This window comes from Anas acuta, chromosome Z (genome assembly GCF_963932015.1).
Source record: "Anas acuta chromosome Z, bAnaAcu1.1, whole genome shotgun sequence".
NCBI lineage: Eukaryota > Metazoa > Chordata > Aves > Anseriformes > Anatidae > Anas > Anas acuta.
The window spans coordinates 38,883,930-38,908,255 of NC_089017.1; positions in this window are offsets into that span (position 1 = coordinate 38,883,930).

The following is a 24,326-nucleotide window of genomic DNA, read 5'->3' on the forward strand; positions in this document are numbered from 1 at the left end:
AATAACGCAAAGCAGCACTGGGCACAAGAGATGCTGGCCTCTTCTCATAAACACAAGTTCTCAAATTTTCAGGCTTTCATCCTTCATGTAATCCATAATCCATTGAAATAATAATCCATGGAAAGCCAATTAAATGAAAAGCAAGAATGCTACATTTTTATTTTTTTCTGAGCGAAGGAGAAATGAAACAAAACAATTCTTATTTTCTTTATCCACCAGAAGGAACCTCCAAATGAACTGTGTTTCTGTTTTGAGCAAGAAATACCCACATTTAGTTATTAATTGCTTGTAATGTTTCTGGGAAGGGTGGGCAAATTCTTTCCACTTTTATTGCCCAACCCCATGAGGGATGAGAGGAGCACAGGAAAGGGCACCATCTGTTGTGACTGGCAATTTGTACTTAATTATACACGCACAACCAAACAAAAGAAATACAGATACACTGAAAAATAGTACAGTGATGACAAGCAGAGCTGGACCCTGGTTTGCTCCTTTTCAATACTGGCTTTTAGTTTTACCTATGTGTGCTCATAAGAACAGGGTAGGTTAATGCTCTGCCATTATCAGAAGTGTGCACATGTGACTCAGCTCAAGAGCCATGACATAAATTCGCTTTAAAGATCACGCTTTCCTTCTGTGTAAAACACCAGTGTTCAGAAAGGAGACTGCAATCTTTTCCTTTAAAACTGCTAGACAGCAGAGGAGGAAAAGATCCCTGCAGTGTGCTGTGAACTGTATACTACACTCATTAGTGACTCCGTCCTGTGAGCTGAATACTCTGGCTGGGATCCAGGAAAGCACAAAGTATACATTTAATTTTCAGCATGTGTGTAGTGTCATTAACTGCAAGCACATGCTTACATGCTTTCCTCATTCCTGCTCTTGGTTCTGTTATTTAATATAAAAGGCAGCAGTGGCGTTTAGGGGTTGAGAATGTTTTGGAGGGGATCTAAATGAAAGTGCTGAAACCCTCCAACTGCATGCAAGAATAGCGCGACAGTGCCATTGAATGTTTCTGATTGACATGATATCCCTGCCTGAATACTGCACTTTGAATGAGCTTTGTCTGGCAAACCTCTATCTGTTTGCATGCATATTGGTTCATGCTATTAAACTGGGCAGCATGGGGAGACGAGAAGAACGAACTGGCATGGTTTCAGCAAATGATGTATACTGTTCCCATCTCAGCCAGGCTATGGAGTTCTCCTGCAGCTGTGAAGAAGTTGCTTCTCCTTAAAGTTATAGCAGTGTTTTAATGCTACAGCCTGGTCCAACCTCTGCCCTGGTCCTCCAGGCATGCATCTCTCCTGTCCCTGTTTGGTGTGGATCTGCCACGGGGGAAAAGCCTTCCTGAGGCAGTATTGCTCATTTTGAAAGCTTTCTCAGCAACAGCGCTGTCCTCAGAAAAGGAGCATTTCCCTCCGTCTTTCTATCTGCAGGCTACCCCATGGAGAGTTATGTGGGGAGGCACACAAAGTGAACTCATGGCTTGCATGAAGTACCAAAACACAGGCTGAATTAAATATTGCTTCTTTTTCATACTTTCCTCAGTGGCATTGGGAAATGATGGGCTTCTTCTTAGTATGCCTCCTTCTCAAGCTGATACATGTGCACTATTACCCCTACTTTGTGAGTGAAAGAACCAGCAGGGATGGAGTTAGAATGATGGCTCTTCACCAGCACTGTGGTAGGGCCAAAATTAAAATTAATCAAATGAGGAAATTCAGTGAGGCATTCAGTGTGAGAGACTCCAAAGCTGCAGAGGCTGGTGTCCATCCCCAGGATCTGCCTGTCCTCCCTCTTGTGAGCATTCAGTGGGCACTGCATTTGGGACCTGCCCAGCTCCCAGCAGCTTTCATGCTTGGGAGCCCAGGGGGCTGCCACGCAGTGGTGCTCATCCAGAGACTTGAGAGGCTTCAACACATAGCCAAGCACCCTGGGGACTGCTCCATGATGACATCCTGTCATGTCCCAACATTGCAAAGCAAGAGAGGTGTGAAATAAGTCACCTGCTTTCTTTTTCCAAAAGAAAATCTGGATTTTTCCAGGAGATTTGGAGAAAACAGCAATGTAGGTGAGGCAGACTTTATCAAAATTGTGTTTACCTGCTACAGAAAATGTCCTGAAATTGCGGAAGACATACATGAACATAAAATTTAATATCCAAACATTCCAGTAAGGGTTGAAATTCAATAAGTGACTAAACTTCTTTTTTTTTCTTTTTTTTTCTTTTTTTTTAACTAACATTATTTGTTTAATATATGACATTAATATGTTTCAAAGTGACCTGACTTGTACAGTTCTGTAACAAGAAAACATTGTACACTCTTAGGAGAAAAAAAAAAAATATGAGAGGCTGTATGTGCCTGGTATCTTTCTGAATTTCTCCAGAGAGGGAAAAAAAAAAAAAAAAAAAAGCCTGGGCTTTTAGATTTATTAAAATGTGAGTCCTTTTTGAAGAGGCCAACTTAAAACAACTTAAAAAACACTAATAAGACAGCCTGAAAACCAGAGACAGTCCCTTCTGGCATATGTGTATCATATGAAAGCCCGTAATTTTTGATTATCTCACTATTCCCAGAAATGATATTAAGCTGAAATACAGCTCAAGTTAACATAAGCATCAAGTATATACTGGGACCTTTTAATGCTAAACAATAAGCCATCTTTATTACAGTGATTATTGATAATATGAGGGTTGTGCTGGTATTTGGTCATAACTACATAAAATTATTGTTTTTTCTGCTGTAATCATTGGCTATGCAGTTACAAGGGACCAATAATAAGTTTGTAAGTAATTAGTGACAAAGATTTCTTTTGTTGTATATAAATGGAGTAAAAGCCTCAGGCTAATTTTACCAGCATGTTCATATGATATCACTTCCTGAAAATACATGAAAGTTTTTTTTAAAAGTAAAATTAAAAAAAGAGAGAGACGGGGGGGTGGGGGGGGAGGGAGAGAGAGAGCATATACACAAAGCAGAGGCTGTACAAGTCCTACAGGAAAAAAAATAGTAACCTCAAGAAATATCCTGGTTTTCTACCTCAGAAACATGACGTAACATTGAGCTTATTGCCAGAATTAAAGGAAAAAATGCTAGATCTGTCTTGTTGCAAGGCTGCAGAGCATTTTTCAGTAAGTAGCTTGCTTAGAGGACTTTGATTCAGTGGCATTATTTTCTGAGTCATTCCATTAATTTGGTGAGACTTTGGTTTCTCATTTTTCCACACTGTCACTTTACATAGATTAGAGCCAACTGTGTTCAGCCTCTGCTGTGAATTACCAGTAGGCAAATCTTAATCAATCTGGCTGATTTTATAGGCTATTCTACTGAGTTTACAGGCTTCGCCCTGAATTTACCCCAGCAAAACCAGATGCAGAATTTGGCCAGTTTTATGTTTGTAACAAGATGTAATTAAACATGACAGATGTGCTTATCCTAAAAAACGTTACTGTACTGCAAGAAAGATAGCTAAGAGTTATACCACTCCTTAAAATCAACACAGACTTTTTACCATGTCCTAAAATCTGTTCTGATTTTTATTTTTATTTTTTTCTGGCTTGCCCAGATACACTACTAATTTTTTAAAGGATTTCTGAACTTCAGATGTGTTTAGACTTGTAATTTATTTATTTATTTATTTTCTGGCAGAAGTTTCTCATGTCTCTAGTCTTTGGACAACAAGCTTATATTTTCCTTATGGTTCTGGATGGAAATACCACTAAATTCCTCTCTGTATGGGAAACTGATCTTGGTACTGTATCTTTGAATGGAATAGAGTCATATTTACTGTTAGCCCTTGGTAGAAGTGAGATGATTTGAAAGAAAGTAAGAACTAGCCCTGATCCAACCCCAAAATCAAAGCGATGCCAGTGAGGCTACAGTTCACTTATCTTGTATTTCAATTTTTTTCAGTATTGTTTGTATATTGCTAACAACAGAGGTTCTAAAATGTTGTGAAGAAGGATAAGAGGTCTAGTTAAATACAGATGAGATTTCCTTTGAATTCCAGGATAAGCATATGAACTTTTCATGAATATTGCTGACTAAAGTAAGTTAGACCAAAGATGGGAAAATTCCCCACTTTTAAAGGTGACTCATCTTTAGTATTGGTCCTCAGTGTTTGTGGTTTTTTTTCACATGAGTCATAAAAACATGATTTTGAAATCTTTACCAGTAATAGATAAATGTCACAAGGGCAAGATAAGGTGAAATGTCAACACAGCATTTTTGAGTCACACAGTCCTTCTGAAGAGGGATACAAACTGAAGCCATTTTTGCAATGCTTCTGAAGAATAACAAAATAATACTGATATTTGTCCTAAGGAGCTCTCTTTACTTTACTCTTTCCTTAACTTTGAATTGAAATATTGCAACTGGACTTTGGTCCAGAGATTTTGCTTACTCGGGTAACTTTTACTCTAATGCTTTTTGGCAATATACCGTGCACATCTCCAGTTTTGCCTAGACCTCTAAGTACAGAGACATGAGAGCCATTCTTCTCAAACTGTGTAGTTTTATTCCCATATTGGCTGAGCTATGATTCCTGTTTCTGATCAGAAAAGAAAATACAGTATAATATAACACAACACAATAAGGTAAATGCAGATGACTTTATAGAAGAGAATGCCCAACTCTTAGCTGCCATTCTGAGTTATCACTACTGCAGCTGTATTCACAAGTTTACAGCAAACACTGGAAGTAGTTTTATGGAAAATGACGATAGGGATTAATACTAGTGTGGGTGGAAGTATACTACAACATGTCCAATGAAGAGACCATTACTGTGCTTGTAAAGAAGGAGCAAAAGCATATTTTGAGTAAAGAAGCAGCTCTGCCAGAAACATCAATTTGCTGACATAAGTGTATCTATCCTTAAGGGCTTTGACCAGCAAAGTGCTGCCAGTCAGGGCCTGCTCTCAGACATCACACCTACCCCTACCCTGACTGACACAGTTATTCTGGCACATACCTGAAATGATGAGTTTAAAATGCATATCACAAAAGGAAAGTTTTCATGCTCTTATATAAACCCTGATGGTTGCCGAAGAGTACAGAATTTGCAAATGTTGAATGATCACAAAAGCAGTAAATGTACTATCAAATTCATGACTGTAACTGTTTTCTTTATTTCTGTAAGGCCCTGTTGATCTGAATTTTAAAACAGGGGTAGATACATTTATACAATTTCATACAATTTAATTGCTGCTCTCCTGGATGCCCTGGAAGGTGTTGTGAAACATTAAAACTGTCCCTCCCATGGGCTCAAGAACAGATGATTTCCCTCACCATTAGCATTCCCACATGCTGATATCCATGGCGTGTGAGCACAGCCAGCCTTGCCAGCTCACTCCCTTCCCCTGGAAAGGTGCTGCAGGAAGAAATCGGAAAGAACATTAGGAGCGAGGCCTGACTTCAGACCTCACAGGCAAACACAACCTTCAAAACCACTGATGAGCAGCAGGCCAGGCTTCTGAAGCCTTTCCCCCAGCTACAAACCCCCGTGGTAAGCAGCTGGTGGTGCACAGCCCGTGGTGAGCCCAGCAAGGACAGGCGAGGGCTGTGGGTTGGATCCCCATCGGGGCAGGGACAGTGGCAGCAGCCCCCGATGGCAGCAGGCCGCGGGTGGTTTTCATTACAGCCTGCTGCGGTGAGGCTTGGCCCCAGCATTCCAGCGGAGATGCGGGCCTATATTAAATTAAACGCACACACACACAAGGAAAAATTTAAATAACTCAGAGGGTCAGTGCAAAAATGACAAAAGCCAGGGCACACAAGTTAGGGCCAGTGTGCCTTGCTCCCTGCTTACGCTGCAGGAGAAAACGTGGCTGTGAGCCTACTGAGTTACTATTCTAAACTTTCTTTGGCTTCCTAAAGTCTACCCCCAAAAAAGAAAAAAATCCCAAGCAGACATTTGTGTGAGAGGATTTAGAATCATAGTACCTATTTTTTTTTTTTTTTTTTTTCTGCCAGTTTTAAAGGATTTTAGAGAAGAGATTTCAGGATTTTTTTATTTATTTATTTTTCCAAAATGTTTCATTATTGTGGAGGGAAAAAAAGGAAAGAAAATTAAAGTTAATGGCCCCCTCTGGCTGAAACATAACACTGAATGCCAGCGGCCAGTGTTCATTTAACTAATCTTAAATAACAAATGTGATTAATGTTTTATTTACATATATTAAAGAGCATAAGGCTAGAGAGCTTTGTACCCATGATGAGGAATAATACCAGGGCTGTAGGTTTTTCACTGGGAAAAAAACTCAACTCTTTTTCATGTGAAGATAAAATACAAGATACAATGACACAGCTATGAAAATGTGATTACGGAAAAAAAGACTTGCCAAAATGTCCCCGGGTTCTGCTGTCAGCCCTGATGAATTGAGTTTACAGGTCACTTGGTGATGACCAAAATGAGAGCAAGTGGTAAACTTCACCTCCCTGTGAGGTGGTTTATAGGCAGATCCCGTGTGGGCTTTGGTCCACCAGAGCAGCCCACTCCCACACAGGACCTTGCAGGGGGCAGGTGATGGCTGAACCTCATGGGGTGCTTGGGCAGTTGGGGCCACTGGTCTACATGGGGGGTAGGTGGCCTCTACTAGCCTGGCTGCTGCTGGTTTGCAGCACAGCCCAAGTAATAAGACAGACTCAGGGGAGCGGGGTGTGTGTATCCATGGGGACACTGGGAATCCATGGGGGGGGGGACAGCAAGACATCAACAGAGCACGCTTCTTCATCTCCTCAAAAGTACAGATTTTAGAAGTGTGTTTTGCTCTCTGTCATCTAGCATCTTGACAGTGTGGGTTTATCACACCAGGATATCGTTACACTGTCTTGTAATGACTGATCAGGCAGACAGTGTATAATGCAGTGGTGTAAGATGATGTTGTTGCTACCTTGCTAGCAAGTAGGGAGTATGAAAAGATATTTGCATTTGGAAAACCATCAACAGGAATCCAAAGTGGGTATAACACCACTGAGCATGCTGCTAAGAGTGCTCAGACTCATTTCTGATTTTGGAAGCTGTTGACTTTGTGAATGAAACTGAAGCCTGAAAATGTCATCCAACATGTTCCATCCTGATGCCAGCAGCTTCTGGATGCAGACTCATAGGAAAACATATCAGTATTGGCTACATCATCCTCCTTTACCTACTCTTGAGTAAGAGAGGGAATAGAATGAGAAAAAAGAAGTGGAGGGGAAATCCTGATTTGGACGAGCCATTATTAACAACGTCACTAAAGAGAATGTGTCACTAAAGAGAATTTACCTCTTTGGTGTAGCAAAACATCCATCTGGATCTTGCCTCTATAGTGTTAATGTAGGTGAATCATCCAGTTAAAATTAACCAGGAAAAAAAAAATTACTTCTGCAGGAGGAGTGGCCTAACTGGAACTGGGAGAAAATGGTGAAGAGACTGTGTTCCAGACTGCATTCAAAACTCTTCTGAGCATTAAAGGTCCTGCTTAGTGCAGCCATGAGTGAATGCTGCACATTTTAAGGAGAAATGTGGAAAACTTACCAGCTCTTTTCTCTTTAAATTACGTTTCAGGGAAGGAGGGGAAATGGGAATCATCAAGGGAGTAATGTGAAAGAATAGACCCCAATCCAGTGTGGTATTTTCACCCTTTTGCATAACATCTGTGCTCCAGATATCCATTGGTACATGTGAGTCACTGCAGATGCAATTGCAGAACATAGTACGCATGCATTGCTTGGTTTGGGGAATTTTGGCAAGGGAATCTAGCAGACCCCAAAGCTTTCATGATTTAGTGAAAATTCTTTTTCAAACACAAGTAGTTTCATTTGAAATTTGTGTGATTTTTCTTAAAAGTTTATTGTCTTTAGCTGTTGAAACAAAGAAATTTACATTTCTGCAGGTATATGTGCACTCAGCTTAAATCAATAATTCTTCCTTCCTGTGAGAAAATGTGGCCCATGTGTGTCATTCTAGAAATTACAAAAAAAAAAAAAAAAAAAAGAGTGGTTGTCAATCCGTCCCTAAATAAAAATATTCTTACCGAGACCCTAACCTTTCCATAACAGTTAACAAAATGTAAGTGAACAACAAATGGTAGCAAACAAGGTGTTTAAGGAAAGTCATGCTTTTTGTCATGTTAAGGGTAAAAAAGGTTTCAGATTAAAAGACAGAGGAATAAATTAATCTCAGTGACAGAAGACTTTACTACCTGGATAATTTGAACCTGGCTTCTGTGAACATCTTATTTATGATCTTTCCTAGCTGTTGACAGATAGCTCCTTCTTGCTGAAGTCAGTAAACAGTTATAACCAGTTTTAAAGCTCTCTAATTCATAAAAAAAAAAAAAAAAAGCAGGATCAGGTGAATACCTGAGAAATGCAGTTGCTAAAGCCCAATAGATCCTAGGATTAGTATGTTTTTTCACTTTACATGGTTTCTCTCTTGACATTTGGAGGTGTACATAGCTACATTTGCTCCATGAGTCTGGGCTCAGCTTTCAGAGGTCTTGTATGAAGACCTGTATGTGTTTCTTCAAGGTTGTCTATCATTTCATTAATGGTACAATTTACACAAGACATAGAGAACATCCCATGTTGCTCACTTAAAATGTCAGCCTGCCATTATGTTTTGCTGTATCAAGCATCTCATGGAGCATCTGGAGAAGCAGGTCTTGTGCTCATAGTTCATAGGACCATGTGTTTCTTTGCCTGCTTTTTCAGACTTGTGTCAGTCTGTTGCCATCTGGCCTGCAGTGTATAGCAGGAAGTAACACGCTAAAGCAAAACCAACTGTGGATACAATACTAGCAAGCACAGCTCCTCGCATTTCATGAAGACTTGAAGCCTCCAATAGTTTTCCCAGATTAGTATCCGTCATCTGAGGTAAAGTAACAAAACAGATTTTTGAATGTGATGATTAACAGCTACCATTAATGCACCACAGTCCCTAAAGCAAATGAATTATTGTCTGTTTGTTGATTAAGTAGGGAATGGTAATACATTATGTTTTGAAGTCTAATAAGTAACTAATGACAAATATGTGTTGTGTGGACAACTGGGCCACAATGCGCTGTGACATTTACTTTACAGTAGTTTTTGGAATACCTGAGATCCATGAAACCGTTGCAGAGCTCTTAGCATTTCTGAAGCAAACAGGCTATGTAAGAGATCACTGCCTCATATGGCTTTATAATTCTTACGTACTTATCACCGTGTCTATAGGCTTGCAAGTGAAGTTGCATTGCACCTATAAGTGCAAACAGAAACATATCCACCCTTGTTCCACATTGCTACTATTATTTTTTACATGAAATCTTCTTAATTCAGAGGTATACATAAACCACAGTACAGCTGCTGGCAGAAGTTTAGGACTTGTTGCAGCTACAAGCACTGCAAAGACACATTCAGGTAGAAAATTACCATGACTAATCATTCGAAAGTAGAGTACAATACACCCTATACAGGGACCTGTGCAGACACTTCCAGCACTAGCATAGAATGGAGCTCGGGGCAATAAATGCTTAAACTGCTCAGGGGTAAAAGAGACCCTTTTCATCTGCACCTATAGGTTGAAAATGTGGTCACCTGAGCATTTTAAATGTATCACCACTGGTGTCTGATGAGTAATTTGGACCAACCTCTGCAATGTGTTCTGCAAGGCACTGTTGTTTTCGACCTGAGAGTTTTTGCATACACAATGCTAGACAAAGACGCTCGCTTAGCTCAGGTGCTGGCTGAAGAAATCACATCCTACAGGCTTTATAGATGCTGCAATCCTAGCCTTCCTTTTGGTCAGCAAGATTAGATGTGTGCACAAAGAGCAAACCAATGCAAAGGGAGTACTGAACTATATGCCAAGGATGGCAAAGGGTGCATATTTCTCATATCAGCTCTTGTTTGGCGTGAGCATCTGGAGCTGGATCTCTGTGTTACAGCTTGGTAGATCTTGGCAGAGAAGTAACCCTGAAACCCACTCTCCCTGCAGCGTGAAAAAGGGATGTGTTTTATCGGCTGGAGGGGTCTTCAGAGAAGGTGGTGGAGGAAAATGTAAGCAGCATGCCTTCCCACAGCCTCTCAGTCAGCTTCCACAGCCTCTGTCCTCTCATCACTTTTTCAAGTCTCTTGGGCCACTGTCCAGTGCATATCTGTCTGCTGCTTAACGAACTCAAGCTGTGGTTTTCAGGCTGATAAATAATTATGCTAATTAACAGGTTGGAGGAAAATGTGATGTTATTTCTGTGGAATGTTCTGAGAGGCTGGAAACACTTAACTGCAAAAACGACATGTGGTGAAATAACCAATAATTTGCTTAAGAAACCCACATCTGGTATGCCTGCTAGAAACAGGGGTTAATAGTCTGTCAGGGGCAGGCAGTGGCAGTGAGTAGCCCTAGGATAAACAAAAAAGCCTTAACGGCAGGAAATGGGCTTGTTCTCCTAGCATAAGCATTTACATTGGCTGCTAACCAGCAAGAGATGTAAAAGGAGTTGTTTAGTTTACACTTTGAAAAAAAAAATAAAGAGAGATGGAAACAAACAGTCTTTTGCATTTTGTATATCTGTGAGAAGGAATAAAAGCTATTGAGCACAGCTAAAAATGGTCATAATATCTATGCTCCACACTCCTAGAAGAGGCCAGACTCAGCACAAGATTCCAGTCATAAAAAGGGAGAAGGATTACTTAATTTATTTATGCGTAATTGAAATAGCTGGCAGATAATTACATGCATGACTTTTAGTCACTGCCCATGCAGAAAAGGGGAGGGGGGTAGGGGAGCAGAAGACAAACAAGGAAGCTTGGTTAATTGAATCAGGTTGACATCCTGATTTTATACATAAAGATCGACCCTGATTTTCATTTTGAAGACAGAAAGTCTCAATGCCACTTGTGATAAGAAGGAAGATATTCCCATCTGACACCACAGTAATCAGGAGAAGATCTGGACCACAATGCTGGGAACCCACCCTTGCATTAGTGTGGCATTGCTGCAGCACTTAGAAGAGCAAAAGAGAGAGCCACATTTTAAGATGGGATGAAATGTAAATAATGTACTCATTTGACGAGATTCAGATGAAGCGCTCTGTGTGTGGCAAGCTGATTCTGTATTTATAGCAGTTAAAGAAACACACAAGACGCTCTGGATACACTAAAGACCATGAATAATACATTGTTGGTTCCTAATTTCGTTTTAAATAAACAGACAATGTTCTACCTTAGGTGGTGTTTTTCTGCTGGAGTGATGCGACCCTTGCAAAGATTGCTGCTACATCAGAGCTGTATTTTTCACACCAGAAAACATAACACCTCAGCAGATGTTGGCAGCTTTCTATTGCATGCTGGACTACTTGACATTTCAAGCTAAATTTTCTTTCATAGTCACTCTCAAAGATGTATATTATCCCTTGTCAAAATAAAGAGTTGTGGTCTCTTTCCAGCTCAGAGGAATACAGTAAGTGCACATTATCACCGTAACATCTAAGTTACTCTCTCTTTCAACACATTAGTGCATATTACAGCCTTGCAAATGACAGGCTTTCACAGCCTCATATTTTAGTGTCATGTCTTGTTTTATAATGACATCATGGTGTGTTGTTTTTTTTTTTTTTTTCTAGTGAGCCTAACACACGGCACCGATGTGACCTTGCAGCTTTGCAACCTTTCTCATGGCAGCAAGATTTCCAGGCCATATGTTGATATCTGAGGTGGGCAGCAGCAGCCATGAAAAGAACCAAAAGTCTTGTTTATCAGCAAAACAACTAGCTACCCTCAGCTTGGTTGGATCCAGGTGGCACTGGCCATCCTCCACTGGGGAAGTGTTCTGATACAAGAATGCTGCCTCACAAATGGAAGTCGCCTCAGTGCTGGTAGGTTTGAAGGCTTTCTGTGAACACCCAAGGCATTGGCTGGAGGATGATCTGTTCTGAAGTGCTGCTTCCTCACACAATAGCAGATCACCAAGTGATTGCTTCTAGAAAACAAAAAATGCCAGGGAGAGGCCATCTCAGACAGCGGTACTTCTACATTTTTCAAGTGCTGTGATAACACAGTCCTGGACATGCTTAACTTGCCCATGCTTTCATACATGCTTTGGTTGTGCTTTAGGTTATCATGTGAGCAGCATGAAGCTAGAACTACAGCCTTCCAGGAACAGAACCAGGAGCAGAAACCATAAAATACTGCTGGAAATCTATGCATGATTTTTTTTTCTCCACATTCTGTTTCAGCCCCATATAGAGAAGTGAGAGGGTCTGTTTTAAAACCAAGAATAAGGCTCATCCGTGAATATATAAATGTAAGAATTCCAATAAAGGCAGTGCTGCAAATACAGGGAATTGCTATTCACTGGAGCCTGACCTCCTGGATCTATAGGGCTGGCAGCAAAATGAAAGAGTAGGTGACAAAGATGAAGTTTTAGAAAAGGTGATTAAGGCTTAACAGAATTCTTGGAATTTTAGAAAGTTTTTTATTAGTAGTTTGAATCCTTCTTGAGTTGTGAGTAATATTTTTTGTTTTTGCCTTTTGTGTGTTCCCAGAAAAATACATCCATCATTCTTTGACTTGCAAGGATAATTTTGCATGACACTGAGGGAAGGAAAAATATGTAAAATAAGATTTGTATAGCAGAAGAGATCAGCCATTAAATTTTTTAAGTCTAGTTGCATATTTTTCACTGAAATAATGAAGCTTTTGACCACAGAAGAAAACAATTTGCCAAATAGTTGTATCTGTCTTTGTCTCTGTTTTTCATGGTACTTTCATCAACATGGCAAAATGATGTTGTAAGGTGATTTGCTGAAATACTTGCATAATTCCATGTCTTATACATAACTTGGATGAATTTTGAGTGAATGGATCTTCAAAGCTGTTGAGAATCTTCCTTAAAAAAATCAACCTTTGCAAATAGGAAGCAAGTGCATGCACTCCACTGAAGTCATCTGAGCTTACGGCTGGAAGACCCCAGGAACTAGAAGCAAGGTCAGCCTATTATTTATTGTGTGAATCAAGCAGGGAGATATTTAAATATATTTAATTAAACTGGTGTGCTGTGCAGGCAGAGAAGAGCAGGCAAGAGCTCTCCCACCAGGCCTCGGCACCCCAAAATCTTGCCAGGCATCTAGCCAGGCCTCACATCTGTCTGCACAGTCCTGCTTCCGTTTGTGCCCAACAGACCTGGGAGGAGTGCAAGTTCAGGTATCTAATCAGATATCTAAATTTGGGATCTAAACTGAAGTATTATGAATGTGTGCCCCGTCCCTTGTGACATCCCCACCCCCTCAAAGTTTACCTGGATTGCAATGAATATTTGGATCTGGATATAGTGTGTTTATATCTATTCCAGTTCATTCACAACTCTGGAGATTTTAAGAAATATTCTCCATAATGAAAGTAAAACGCCTTTTTTCTCAGCTCTAAACATTTACTTTTGTAATTGATTTATGTAGGTCTTGCATAAATAGAAACTTAATAAGTCTCCAATGTGTTACCTAAACAAATTTATGCTTCAAAATGTGCTGTGGTGGTGCATTTGATGAAACTGATAACAATAACCCTTACTGCTTTGGGAAGGTCTCTCCTTCAGGAAAGGAAGTTCTGTGTTTGAAAGAAAAGTAACAGGAAAAGATACGTATTTCAGAGGCAGTGAGAGGAAGCTGTTCCAATAAGAACAGACACTTTTTTTCCTAGGAGACGATGTGGAAGCAACCAAACATGGCTGGCTTTAAACTGTATTTTCTTGACATACGCCTCACCTCCCACTCTTAAAAGAGATTATTTTATGCTGGGAAATGTGAAGTCATACACTCTTCCGACATTTTGACAACAACCAACTATGAACATTTGGGGTAGTTTTTATCTGTGTTAATATCCAGTCTTTCTAAATGGTCTCGGCATGCTTTTGGCCTCAACTTCCTGTGATAATCAGTACCAGAACTGAATTACGTGTTGCTGTCAAAAGATATTTCTATGTTCTTTTATTCTTAATCTCCCTGAACATTATTTACAACTATGAAGGTCTTATAGTTATGAAAGTATAAATGAAAGTGCATTTGTGAAAGGATGAAGACTGAGTCATGGTTTACATAAAAAACTAATCACAGAAATAATTGTCCAGTCTGGGACAAAAATGCCAGAGTGTATACAAGTACATGTAGATGTGCACAAAAATATTTTCATGTGAATATCACTTGGAAAGTTCTTGATCACACTTTCCTATAAAATCATTTCACTGCTTATGAATACCCACATGGATGTGAAGTAAGTGACTGCATTTGTTTTATATCCATTGCTAATATCACTAGTTAAATCAGAGAGTTTATTGTTCAAAGGAGCAGAATGGCTTGTGCCTGTGCCCTTACACAGTGAGCACTCCTAGTTGTTATCAGAGAAGGGATATTGTATGTTTCTGAATAACCCACTTGCATAGACAAGTGCTTCTACTGATCATGAAATAATAACATTCAAATAACGTAACTAATGGCATGAAGATTTAATGCCTGCAAAACACCAGATTTGTGAGGACAGGGCCCTAAATATGCTATACCTTTACCTAGAAAGAATACAGCTGGCATGCTGGTTACTCTGTTCCTGTAAACACCAGATCTTCTTAGTGTTACTGAGGGAAAACAATTTGAGCTCCTATCTTCTTTTTGCTCTTTTTGAAGGTTAAAATTAAAAGAGATACTCTCCACGCACAATTATGGTTAATATTAACGTGTATGACCCAAGCACCTAAGAAGTGGAAACTGACCCCATTCCCTGCATTGGCAATTCAGCTGTTGTGTGAATTGTCTTTCTTTATGAAGCTGGATGCTTAAATATCTAACTTTTTCAACAATTTCTTTCCAAAAATGTTACATTAATTAATATTGGTTCATGTCATACAACACCTAAACTTGACATTTAAAATTAATGTCTTCACATATGTGCAAAATGTAGAAGCAGATATTACAATAGTCTACCTCTTTCCCCTCCATAAGACTAGTTCTAAATCTTAATCAGTGTTAAATTCAGCTGTAGTTAGTGTATATTGAAGCTCACTCACTCTGGTGAAAGAGGACCAAACCTGGACCAAGTTTTCATCTAGAGGTTTTTTTGTTTTGTTTTGCTGTTTTATATTAAAGTACTGATAGCAACATCAAATGCATCCTGATAAAATTTATAGACCAAATTTCATTTTATATTTCTAAATCTGTCAAGCACATTCTGAAGTGGGCTATCAGGACTATAATGAAACTCAAGCTGATCAGGTATTATTTCCCAAGATGTTTAGGTCAGTCAGCGAGTCCCTTCACTTATCATATCCAGAACATTCCCCTTTGTTTTTGGCACATTTGGGCAGATCACAACACTCTGACACTGTGCTCCTGATGTGACTCAGAAGGACCCTCTTTTATGGGGTCAGTCCATTAACCACTCCATCCCTGGCCTCTGTGCACTGAGACTGCTAAAAGCTTTCCCAGTTACCAACAGTGACAATGCTACAGTCAGCTGGCTCTCTGGAAGCTGTCTGAAACCCTCTGAAACAGAAAAAAGTACCTCTACCCAAGCCTGGAGTGGGAGACCACGAGGCAGTAGGATGCTCCCTGAATGGCTGGGTGAAGAAGAGCCCCGCCAATGCTGGAAACATGGGCCGGTGGGGTTTGTTCTCACACCTGCAAGGCCTGCTTTCTTTCTCAGCCATCTGCTTCCACCTATGGTGCAACCACATTATTGAAACCGCAGTAAAGTTTTGAACGCAGTAAAGAACGTGTTTTGTTTTGTTTTCCCTCTGGAACTCCAAAAGCCATGAAAAATGCAGGTTTTGTGGGGGAGGGAGTAAATCCCTGCCCAGACCTAATCTTTTCCTTAGCCCCTTGAAGCTCAGAGTAAGAGCAGCTGTTGAAAAGTGCAACTGTCTTTTCCATACATGATTAAATATAGCCAAATATCAAGTCCTATCATCAAGGGGTCAGTTAAATGTAATTTCTTTCCGCTCCGCATATATGCGCAGAGGGAGCTTAAGTCCTCTCTCATCTGGTTTCTTCATCCTTAAAAGAAACAAAAGCACACTGTACAGTATTTTCTAATTTGATAGTATCTTTATGGGATTTTAATATCCTCATCCTTGCCAGCTACAAGCCAGACCAGCAACAACTGGAGCTACAGTTATGAGCTGCAGCTGTTTGAGGCCTATAGAGGTCTATCTACAGCCTGGAAATTTCCGATCAGTGCAAACACAGGGCAGGCTCCAGCACCATTAGCAAAGTCTGACCATCTGCAGGCAGAACCTCGGCTGCCCCCAGGGAAGCGCTGGCAAAACCGAACCTGCTGCAGCAGGCAGGCTAGCACGGATCGTGTCCAGGACAGCCAGCTGCCAGGCTGGAGGAAGGCTCATAGCAGCACTAATCACAGAAACTGTGATTAATTTCAGGGGGGGAAAGTCCCATCTGCATAAACTCTTCTGAATGGCAACTGCGGTGTTTGGCAAGGGGTAGGATGTGCACGAATGTGGAAGATTTGGGTAGCTATTCTGACGAGCAGAGCTTCTTCCTCTTCCTCTGCTATGAGATCAGGGAGAGTTTGCAACTAATATCAGTGACAGCAGATAGCCAGGCCTTCAAAATAGGCCTTAAAAAATCAGACGTCTTTTTTGTTTACCTTATAACTTACCTCATGATTGCATAGAATTTCATTACCATTTATATACACACATTTGCTCATGAGAAGTTTCAGTTGTTTTAAAACTGTCCCAGACAACAGCCCTCAAGTTAACTTAACTGCATTTTACAACACAGTCTGGTTTTTGATCCTTTTTCTGCAGCTCAGATACTTATCATCACCTTTGCCATTACCATGATGACAAATATAACAGCTTCCCAAACTTACACAGGTAGAAAAAGCCTTCTTCTTCCTGCTTCTCCAGAAAACATCTAATCACCTTCAAACTCACTTCTGTACTGAGAATGTTTTTATTTTTTTTACTCTTGACTGGGCCATTAACTTGATGGAGGTTTAAGACCCCATACAGTCCATATTCAGCTTACCCAGAATGCTGGGTTAGTCACATCACACAGGTGGCTGAAATGAATGCCCATCCTTCGGACCAGACAACAGTTTAAAGGTCTTGATAGCACAGTGACCTGTTGTGCTTAGTCTACAACAGACACCTCAGTACATTACTGACAGTGCAAGGCAGTGTAATAATGCAGGCTGTGGCACCTGCCACATCCACCCTCCCTCACCTCAGTTGTTAATATCTGTGCACACACTGTTTCTTTGAAGAGGTTGAATCCTTTTGAAGAATTTAAACCTTTGTCTGATGAAGGCTTTTGCTTCACTGTGCAATAAGTTTAAGAAGGATTCAGGTAACTCAGACACAAAGAGAAATTTTCGGCATGAGGATGAAGAAGTATCAGAATTCACAACACTTTCTTAAGCCTGACACACCTTCTATACAATATAATCTGTACCCGCTCAAAGGGATATCAGAGAAATTTGTTGGCTTTATACTAAATCAGAAAAATACAAATTAACTTTAATTCCATAATACGATTCTGTGGTTGCTGTTAAACTTGAAGGAAGGATTATGGAAGTGAAAATATGTCATTCCATAAACCAAAGATCTCAGTCAATAGTATTCTGACATTAAATCTTGGCTTATTCAATGTATTAGAGGCAATATCTTTGTCAAACAACCTCTTTTTGCCTAGAGGTTCAGCATTAACACTCCCTTAACTCTCTTTTAAACACAGGGATCTCAGCACCATGATCCACAGTAGCTTTAATAATTGCTTGGCTTCGTGCTACAAACGATGCCTTTATTTCTGTCCTTGACTGTTCTGTTGTCAGCTGCTGCTGTGCACATTAGACAAAGCTCGTGAGGATGGGAAAGAGTCAGGAAGCATGTTTTTGTTTTTTTTTGAAATATGTTGAGACGGCTGCTGGATTTTTAGGGCTTGTCTGTACCAGGCAAGAAGGTGCAGCAGAGAACCAGGTGGCTTCAAATGCAGTGCAACCATTGCAGTGCATGTATGGTACATGGGCAGGCCCTGAAGCTGTCTGCGTGTTATCAGCTGTACTGAAATGCTACTGTACCCTCCTTGCTTTGTCCCCATCCTGCCCCTTTGGCTGGACTGGAACTGCAGCCCAACCTACCCAGATTTCTCTCTTGCTTATTTCTTTACTCATGACCATACCACACTTGGTTTCGCAGGCACTTGATTTCTCTCCCTCCACCATTCCAAGCTCCATTTTGCCAGTTTATGTGCAGTGGTTTAATGTAATGAATCCAGTTGCTTCAGGCATTCTGGTGCTCGGCATCATTTCCTCACCTTCCTGAGCCTCCCTTGGCAAGTAACAAAGACTGTGGCTTAGAGTCAAAAGGAAACGATGAGCACTTGTAAGTATTTTCCAGCAGGAGATCTTGTTGAGCCTTCAGGTGGTGCCATCCAGTGACGTCACTGCAGAAGCCACCACTTGCTCAGAGCACACCAGGTGAATGAGACCTTCCAATGTCTACCTGCAAGGGAAGGAGGGAGATGCCCTAGGACCCGTCCCCTTAATGCATCCTTCATGTACCTATCATGTTGTGGTAAACTCTATGTTATAATCACATACAATTTTTCAAGAGGATCATTCACTACACTGTAAAATGAGCACAAGTAATTTTTCACCCCTAGTTCAAGTGCTCTGCCAGTTTGTGAAACACTGAGAATCCAAGAAAGTCCACAAAAAAAAACAAAAAACAACAACAAAAAAAAAACACCGCATAGTCCTATCGCCATAATGCAAGTACAACTATTCATGTAACTTTCTGATGCTCCTTACTCACTGTATAATCCTTTCTGATGCTGATTTTCTTGCAAATTCCAAATCATATGAAATATGCTGAAATTCATTTGTCTTTCTCACTTACTCTTCCACAACTATTCTTTTATTTTGAATAGTCTGAATGTTAGAATATTGCTTTTCAAAACAGTAGGAACCTTACAAGTGTATCTTCAAAGTACCCAGCCACAATTTCAATGCTGGATCCAAGATGTAGCAGTTGAATTCAGTGGGTTATTCCAGCGTATTTGTATTTACTTAATTCCCAGTGGGTTCTAAATAAACATGCTTCACACTAAAAATATATCTTGATCTTCTGAAATCTCAAAATGGTGACATTAAACTTGTTGCCTGCTGGCAGTCTTAAATAAAAGCTTGAAGAACCAGTTCAACAACAGATGTAACAATGCAGAGTTAAGAATCCACTAACTGGTCAACAACACTAAGTCATATGTTATGAGTTATTTATTTATTTTTTTGCTAAGCTAAGCTAATTTTAAAAAGCAAGTTCCACATATAGTTTCAGGATGGAAACCCAATACCTTCATTGATCAGCATCTAAAAACAGGATTGCAACCGCATCCATAGATGAGACACGTATGTTAATATCAATCTGACATACTTGTAAGAGGAAGTGTCAGAAGTGAATAACACTTAAAAACCTTTCTTTTGGCAGGGAAAAAAAAAATAATATATACATACATATATATATGTATGTATGTATATAGTCTGACCTTTAAACCATAACTAGACAGGTTTATCTAGGCTCTTAGCACTAGTAAACTAAGGATTATGGAAGTTTAGTTCAATACATGCCATGAAAGCTTTATTCTAAAAAGCAAAGTGACTGAAGTAGATATCTAAAATAACTGTATGTCAACACACCATAATGACGTATATTATTGTGATCTATACCTTTGATTTCTGCATTACTAGATAAAGTAGAATGTTAAGAAGCATTTTCCCATTTCTATTGCCAATTAAATTGTTTAACAAAATTTATATGACGTTTAAAATATTTCTTTTAGTAACTGTTATCTGTTATTGCTCTTACACACTCTAGGAAGTTTATGAGAGTTTCATGCCAGAGTGGTTTTTGGAGGGAGAAAGTTATTTTTCTATTATTTATATATAATGAAAGTTGAGAAGGAACAGAAAATAATGAATCTGGAATAATGATCTGTTTAATGGCTGACAAAACAGGTTCTGGAGCAATTTCAGTGTAAGATTACCTTTCCATTTTTATTCTGAGTAGGAAAGAAAAATGAAATAAGCTAATGCTCAAAGGCAGATATTTAGCTCAGAAATGTAAGATATTTAAATTTATTGTATTATGCCTGATAGTAAGTATATTAATATACATCACAAGTTCTGCAATTCAAGTTTTTAGCTCTATCTCATTGAACCTTATCCCATTGTTACAACCCAGCTGTATCTCTTATCTCTTGGAAATATCAGTACATAGTTAAGTGGTTAACCAAAAGAAATCAGCAAATTGTTGCATGTAAAATAATCTGCAATAATTTAAAAAGGCAAAAGAATACGAGCACGTTCCTTTTCAAGGAAATTAGGATATATATGTATATATATATATATGTATATATATAATAACTGAATATTTTAAAGTGTATTAAAATAAGCAAAGCCAGTTTCTAAGCACGTCCCAACTAGTTCCTCTCACTCCTATCTCCAGTGCTTTGTGGCATAGATGAATCAGCACACGTTTTGGAGATGCCACAGACTTGCAGCTTCCTGGCAGATGTAAAAGGTAAAAGGAGAGCAAGAGTTTGGCATTAGTCTAGCAACTGGGAGACTGAGGTTTGCCGTCTTTCTTATCCACAGCGACCATGTGCCTTAGGGGCTGTGTTTCTCTGGTGCTCCACATTACAGCTGGGTTACGTGATCTTGCACTGCAGGGATGACATTGTACATGCTCAGGTCCCCAGGAGTGCTCAAGACAAAGATATCCCCAATGTGTTTCATATGGGCAGATGATGTGATGGGCCCTGACTCCTGGCCCCAGGGCTGCACTTACACACAATCAAAGGCACAGCTGTGGTGTCACTGCGTGGGACAAGGATTACTGGCAAGTGTTCCTGCAGTGTATTTGAGGGTACAAGGATGTTGAAGTCCATTATGTGTTCGGCAGCTACAGTCACAAAGGTCATGAACATACCTAATATACATAGCTAGGAGGCGGAGAGAGGTGGTTCTTTCCCCTGTACTCTGCCATCCTGAGCCCCTACCTGGAGCACTGTGTTCAGCTCTGGGACCCCCAGCATAAGGACATCAATGTTTTAGAATGTGTCCAGAGGAGTGCCACGAGGATGATCAAAGGCCTGCAGCACCTCTTCTATAAAGACAGGCTGAGGGAGTTGGGGTTGTTCAGCCTGGAGAAGAGAAGGCTCTGGGGAGACCTCACTGCAGCCTGCCTGTACTGAAAGGGGGCCTAAAAGAAAGCAGGAGGGACTCTTTATCAGGGAATGGAGTGATAGGAGAATGAATAATAGTTTTAAACTAAAAAAAGAGTAGACTTAAATTAGATACTCAGAAGAAATTCTTCACTCAGAGGGTGGTGAGGCCCTGGCACAGGCTGCCCAGAGAAGCTGTGGCTATGCTCAAGGCCAGGCTGGATGGGGCTTTGGGCAGCCTGGCCTGGTGGGAGGTGTCCCTGCCCATATCAGGGAGTTGGATCCGGGTGATTTTTAGGGTCCCTTGCAACCCAAACCATTCTGTATGATTTTTTGTGTGTGCCACTGAATTGCAGCCTACAAAAGCTTCTGAGAAATATTTTTTTCACTGCTACTGTCCAGACTGTTGCTGTTGAGTGATGACATCCAGAAGACATATCCCAAGCCCTCCCTCTCCTGGAGGAACTGCAAGAGGCATGTTTTACTGTTGTTTTTGAGGATTACTGTTGGCTCGTCAGGCAGCTCTACTGCATACACAGTGGGACTCCAGCTGCTGCAGGGAAGGTACTTCCCATGTCCACTGCTCTGGTCCAGTGGGACAGCACAGACAGGGAGTCACACTTTCACATGAACCTTGGCAAGGATTTCTGATGATGTGTGGTTTTTGAATTAGTGAAATGGTTTCACACTGTTCGGTGGGACAATTCAAGTGATATTGCTCTTATTCAAAAATTAGTTGGAAAAGAAAAACACGTAGAAAATAACTCCACTTAGCTGGTGGCTGTTAGCTGATGCTCCTGTTCTTGTAAATATATTCTAGGTCAAAGTGGTTTCCCAAGCAGGAAGCACAGGTGGTTACCACAACCTGTGCCCACCCCAGCACGCTGCTTCCTCTCTGCCACTGCCCCACGACATCCCCGCTTGCCATCTGCAGAGTAAGCAAAAAAAGCACATACCTGTGGTCACATAAACACATAAACACTTTCACTCACAGTTGTGCTCTCATTATCTGGCCATCTGAGGCAGCTAGGGCTGGGACAGGAGAGATGTTATAGGATCCTGTCTGCCTAGTGCATTCACGGTCCACTCCGGCTGGGAATGAATTCCAGATGTTGGCACGCTGTGAATGCGCCTGCAGCCCACAGCCCGACCCCTTATCGATCATACTGGACAATGCTGGCACTGAGCGGGGGAAGCAGGGGCTGTTGGTAGGCTTCATCAGGGCAAGAACAAGCTCTCCAGGGAAAATAGCCATGGAAAAACTCTATTTCTGCTTCAGAAGAAAGTTTTCTTATAATAATTAAAAATAATTTTAAAAATGACACAAACAAAACAAAACCAAACAAAAACAGAACAGAAGGCTAGAAAAATATATCTGATTTACCTTAAAGACCTCACAAGAAATTTGTCTTAAAACAGTGCTCTTCTGAAAAAAAAAAAAAATACTGTTGGAGGGTTAACTGCTAAAGTAAATGTTTGGGTCTTCCCGTGTTGGCTTGCTTCTTTATGATGGCCCAGTAGTCAGAACTACTGAGAGATATAAAAGGCTGCATAGACTTTCATTTTGATTTCAAATGGCATGGTTTGTGGTAGCTCAGCTGCATGCCAGAGCTTTAGCCAAAGTAATGCTGAAATACTCGGTGCTCATGCTACCAAGCAAGTTTTGTTGTACTGTTTACGTGTTCATACAACTCCTGTGAAAAATGATATAAGATTTTCATAGAAATTATACTATTGTGTTTTGCTTTATGTTTTTTTGTTTGTTTGCTTGTTTTTGTTTTGTTTTGTTTTTAACTCTAACATCTAGAATAAAGACTGGAATGAATTTTCTGTAAGAAAGACTGCTTTAGTTCAGTTGCACGTTCAGGGTTCACCTACTGAAGGAAATTACTTATTCTTCTAATGACAATCCCCTTGTAACCCTTCAGTTTTTAAGCACACCTATAAAAGTGAATCTATTTCTTTCCTAACATTTCTTCTGCAGGAACAGAAATTTCTTCCGTTTTGTTTTCTGTTTGTTTGGTTTTCCCCTAATTTATAGCTCTGCTAAAGGGTTACAGATTCCATCCTCAATTCATATTCATGGTTCTGCTTTGGATGGATTGTTGTTTTGCTTTGTGTTGTTTTCCTGCCAAACCACTTAGAATGCTGGTGTTCCTATCATTGCAGGGATATGAACCAATATGTTGCAGAATATGTGTCACACTGTTTCTCACACCTGTACAGACTGGTAGGAAGTATGGAGCTACACGATCACCCAGGTCAAACGCTCTGTTGCAAATTTATGCGTATTTTGAAACTAAGACCAAAGCTTAAAAGTGTTTAGCAACCTATGGTTGTAAATTGGACATCCTTTGAGATTTTTAAGAAAGCATACAGGCATAAATCTCCCACTAGATCTTTATCTGCATCATTAAGCCCCTAAATTACATTATAAAGTCATTGCTTAGGCTTTTGTTTTCCTTAGCAAATTACTTACAAAACAGGCCTGCCTTTTCCTGAATGTATTACTTGCAAGTATGCATTGAATGCTTTGGCAGAATTATGTTCATGCTTCAAGCTATTTGGAAAATGTTAATTTAATCTGCTCCCTGCTTGTTATTCAGGTGGGTAGCCAGTCACCTAAATCCCATGTTATCGTGTGTGAGTTTTCACTGGCTGCATAAACATTTTTACTGGAGAATTACGTGCATCAAAACCAATAAGCAGCAAAGCACAGGTGATTTGCTGCTGATAGGAATTTGAGGATGATAGTTATCCCTATGAAAATTCATTATACTTGTAGATGATCACAGCATACTTATGGCCTCGGTATCTTTACGTTTAATATAACACCTGTCACCACAAATCATGGCTTCTATGTGCTTATCCACAGGAGTGCTTGCCAGACACTTTCTTTTACTGTTTGTTGCTTCACCTGACTCATAATCCAATAAAAACTGCATTGACAAATCTGGCCTCTTAAAATTATTGCCTTATCCTGTGTTTTGTAACTGAAAGAAAAAAAAAAAATTAGATTTTTGTGTATACACTTGGAGGTTTAATGACAGACTTACGAGCCTACTAGTAATTCAGAATTGAAGACTCAGTGTTTCATGTGTGCTGGATGGACATATACGTCAATTAATTCATT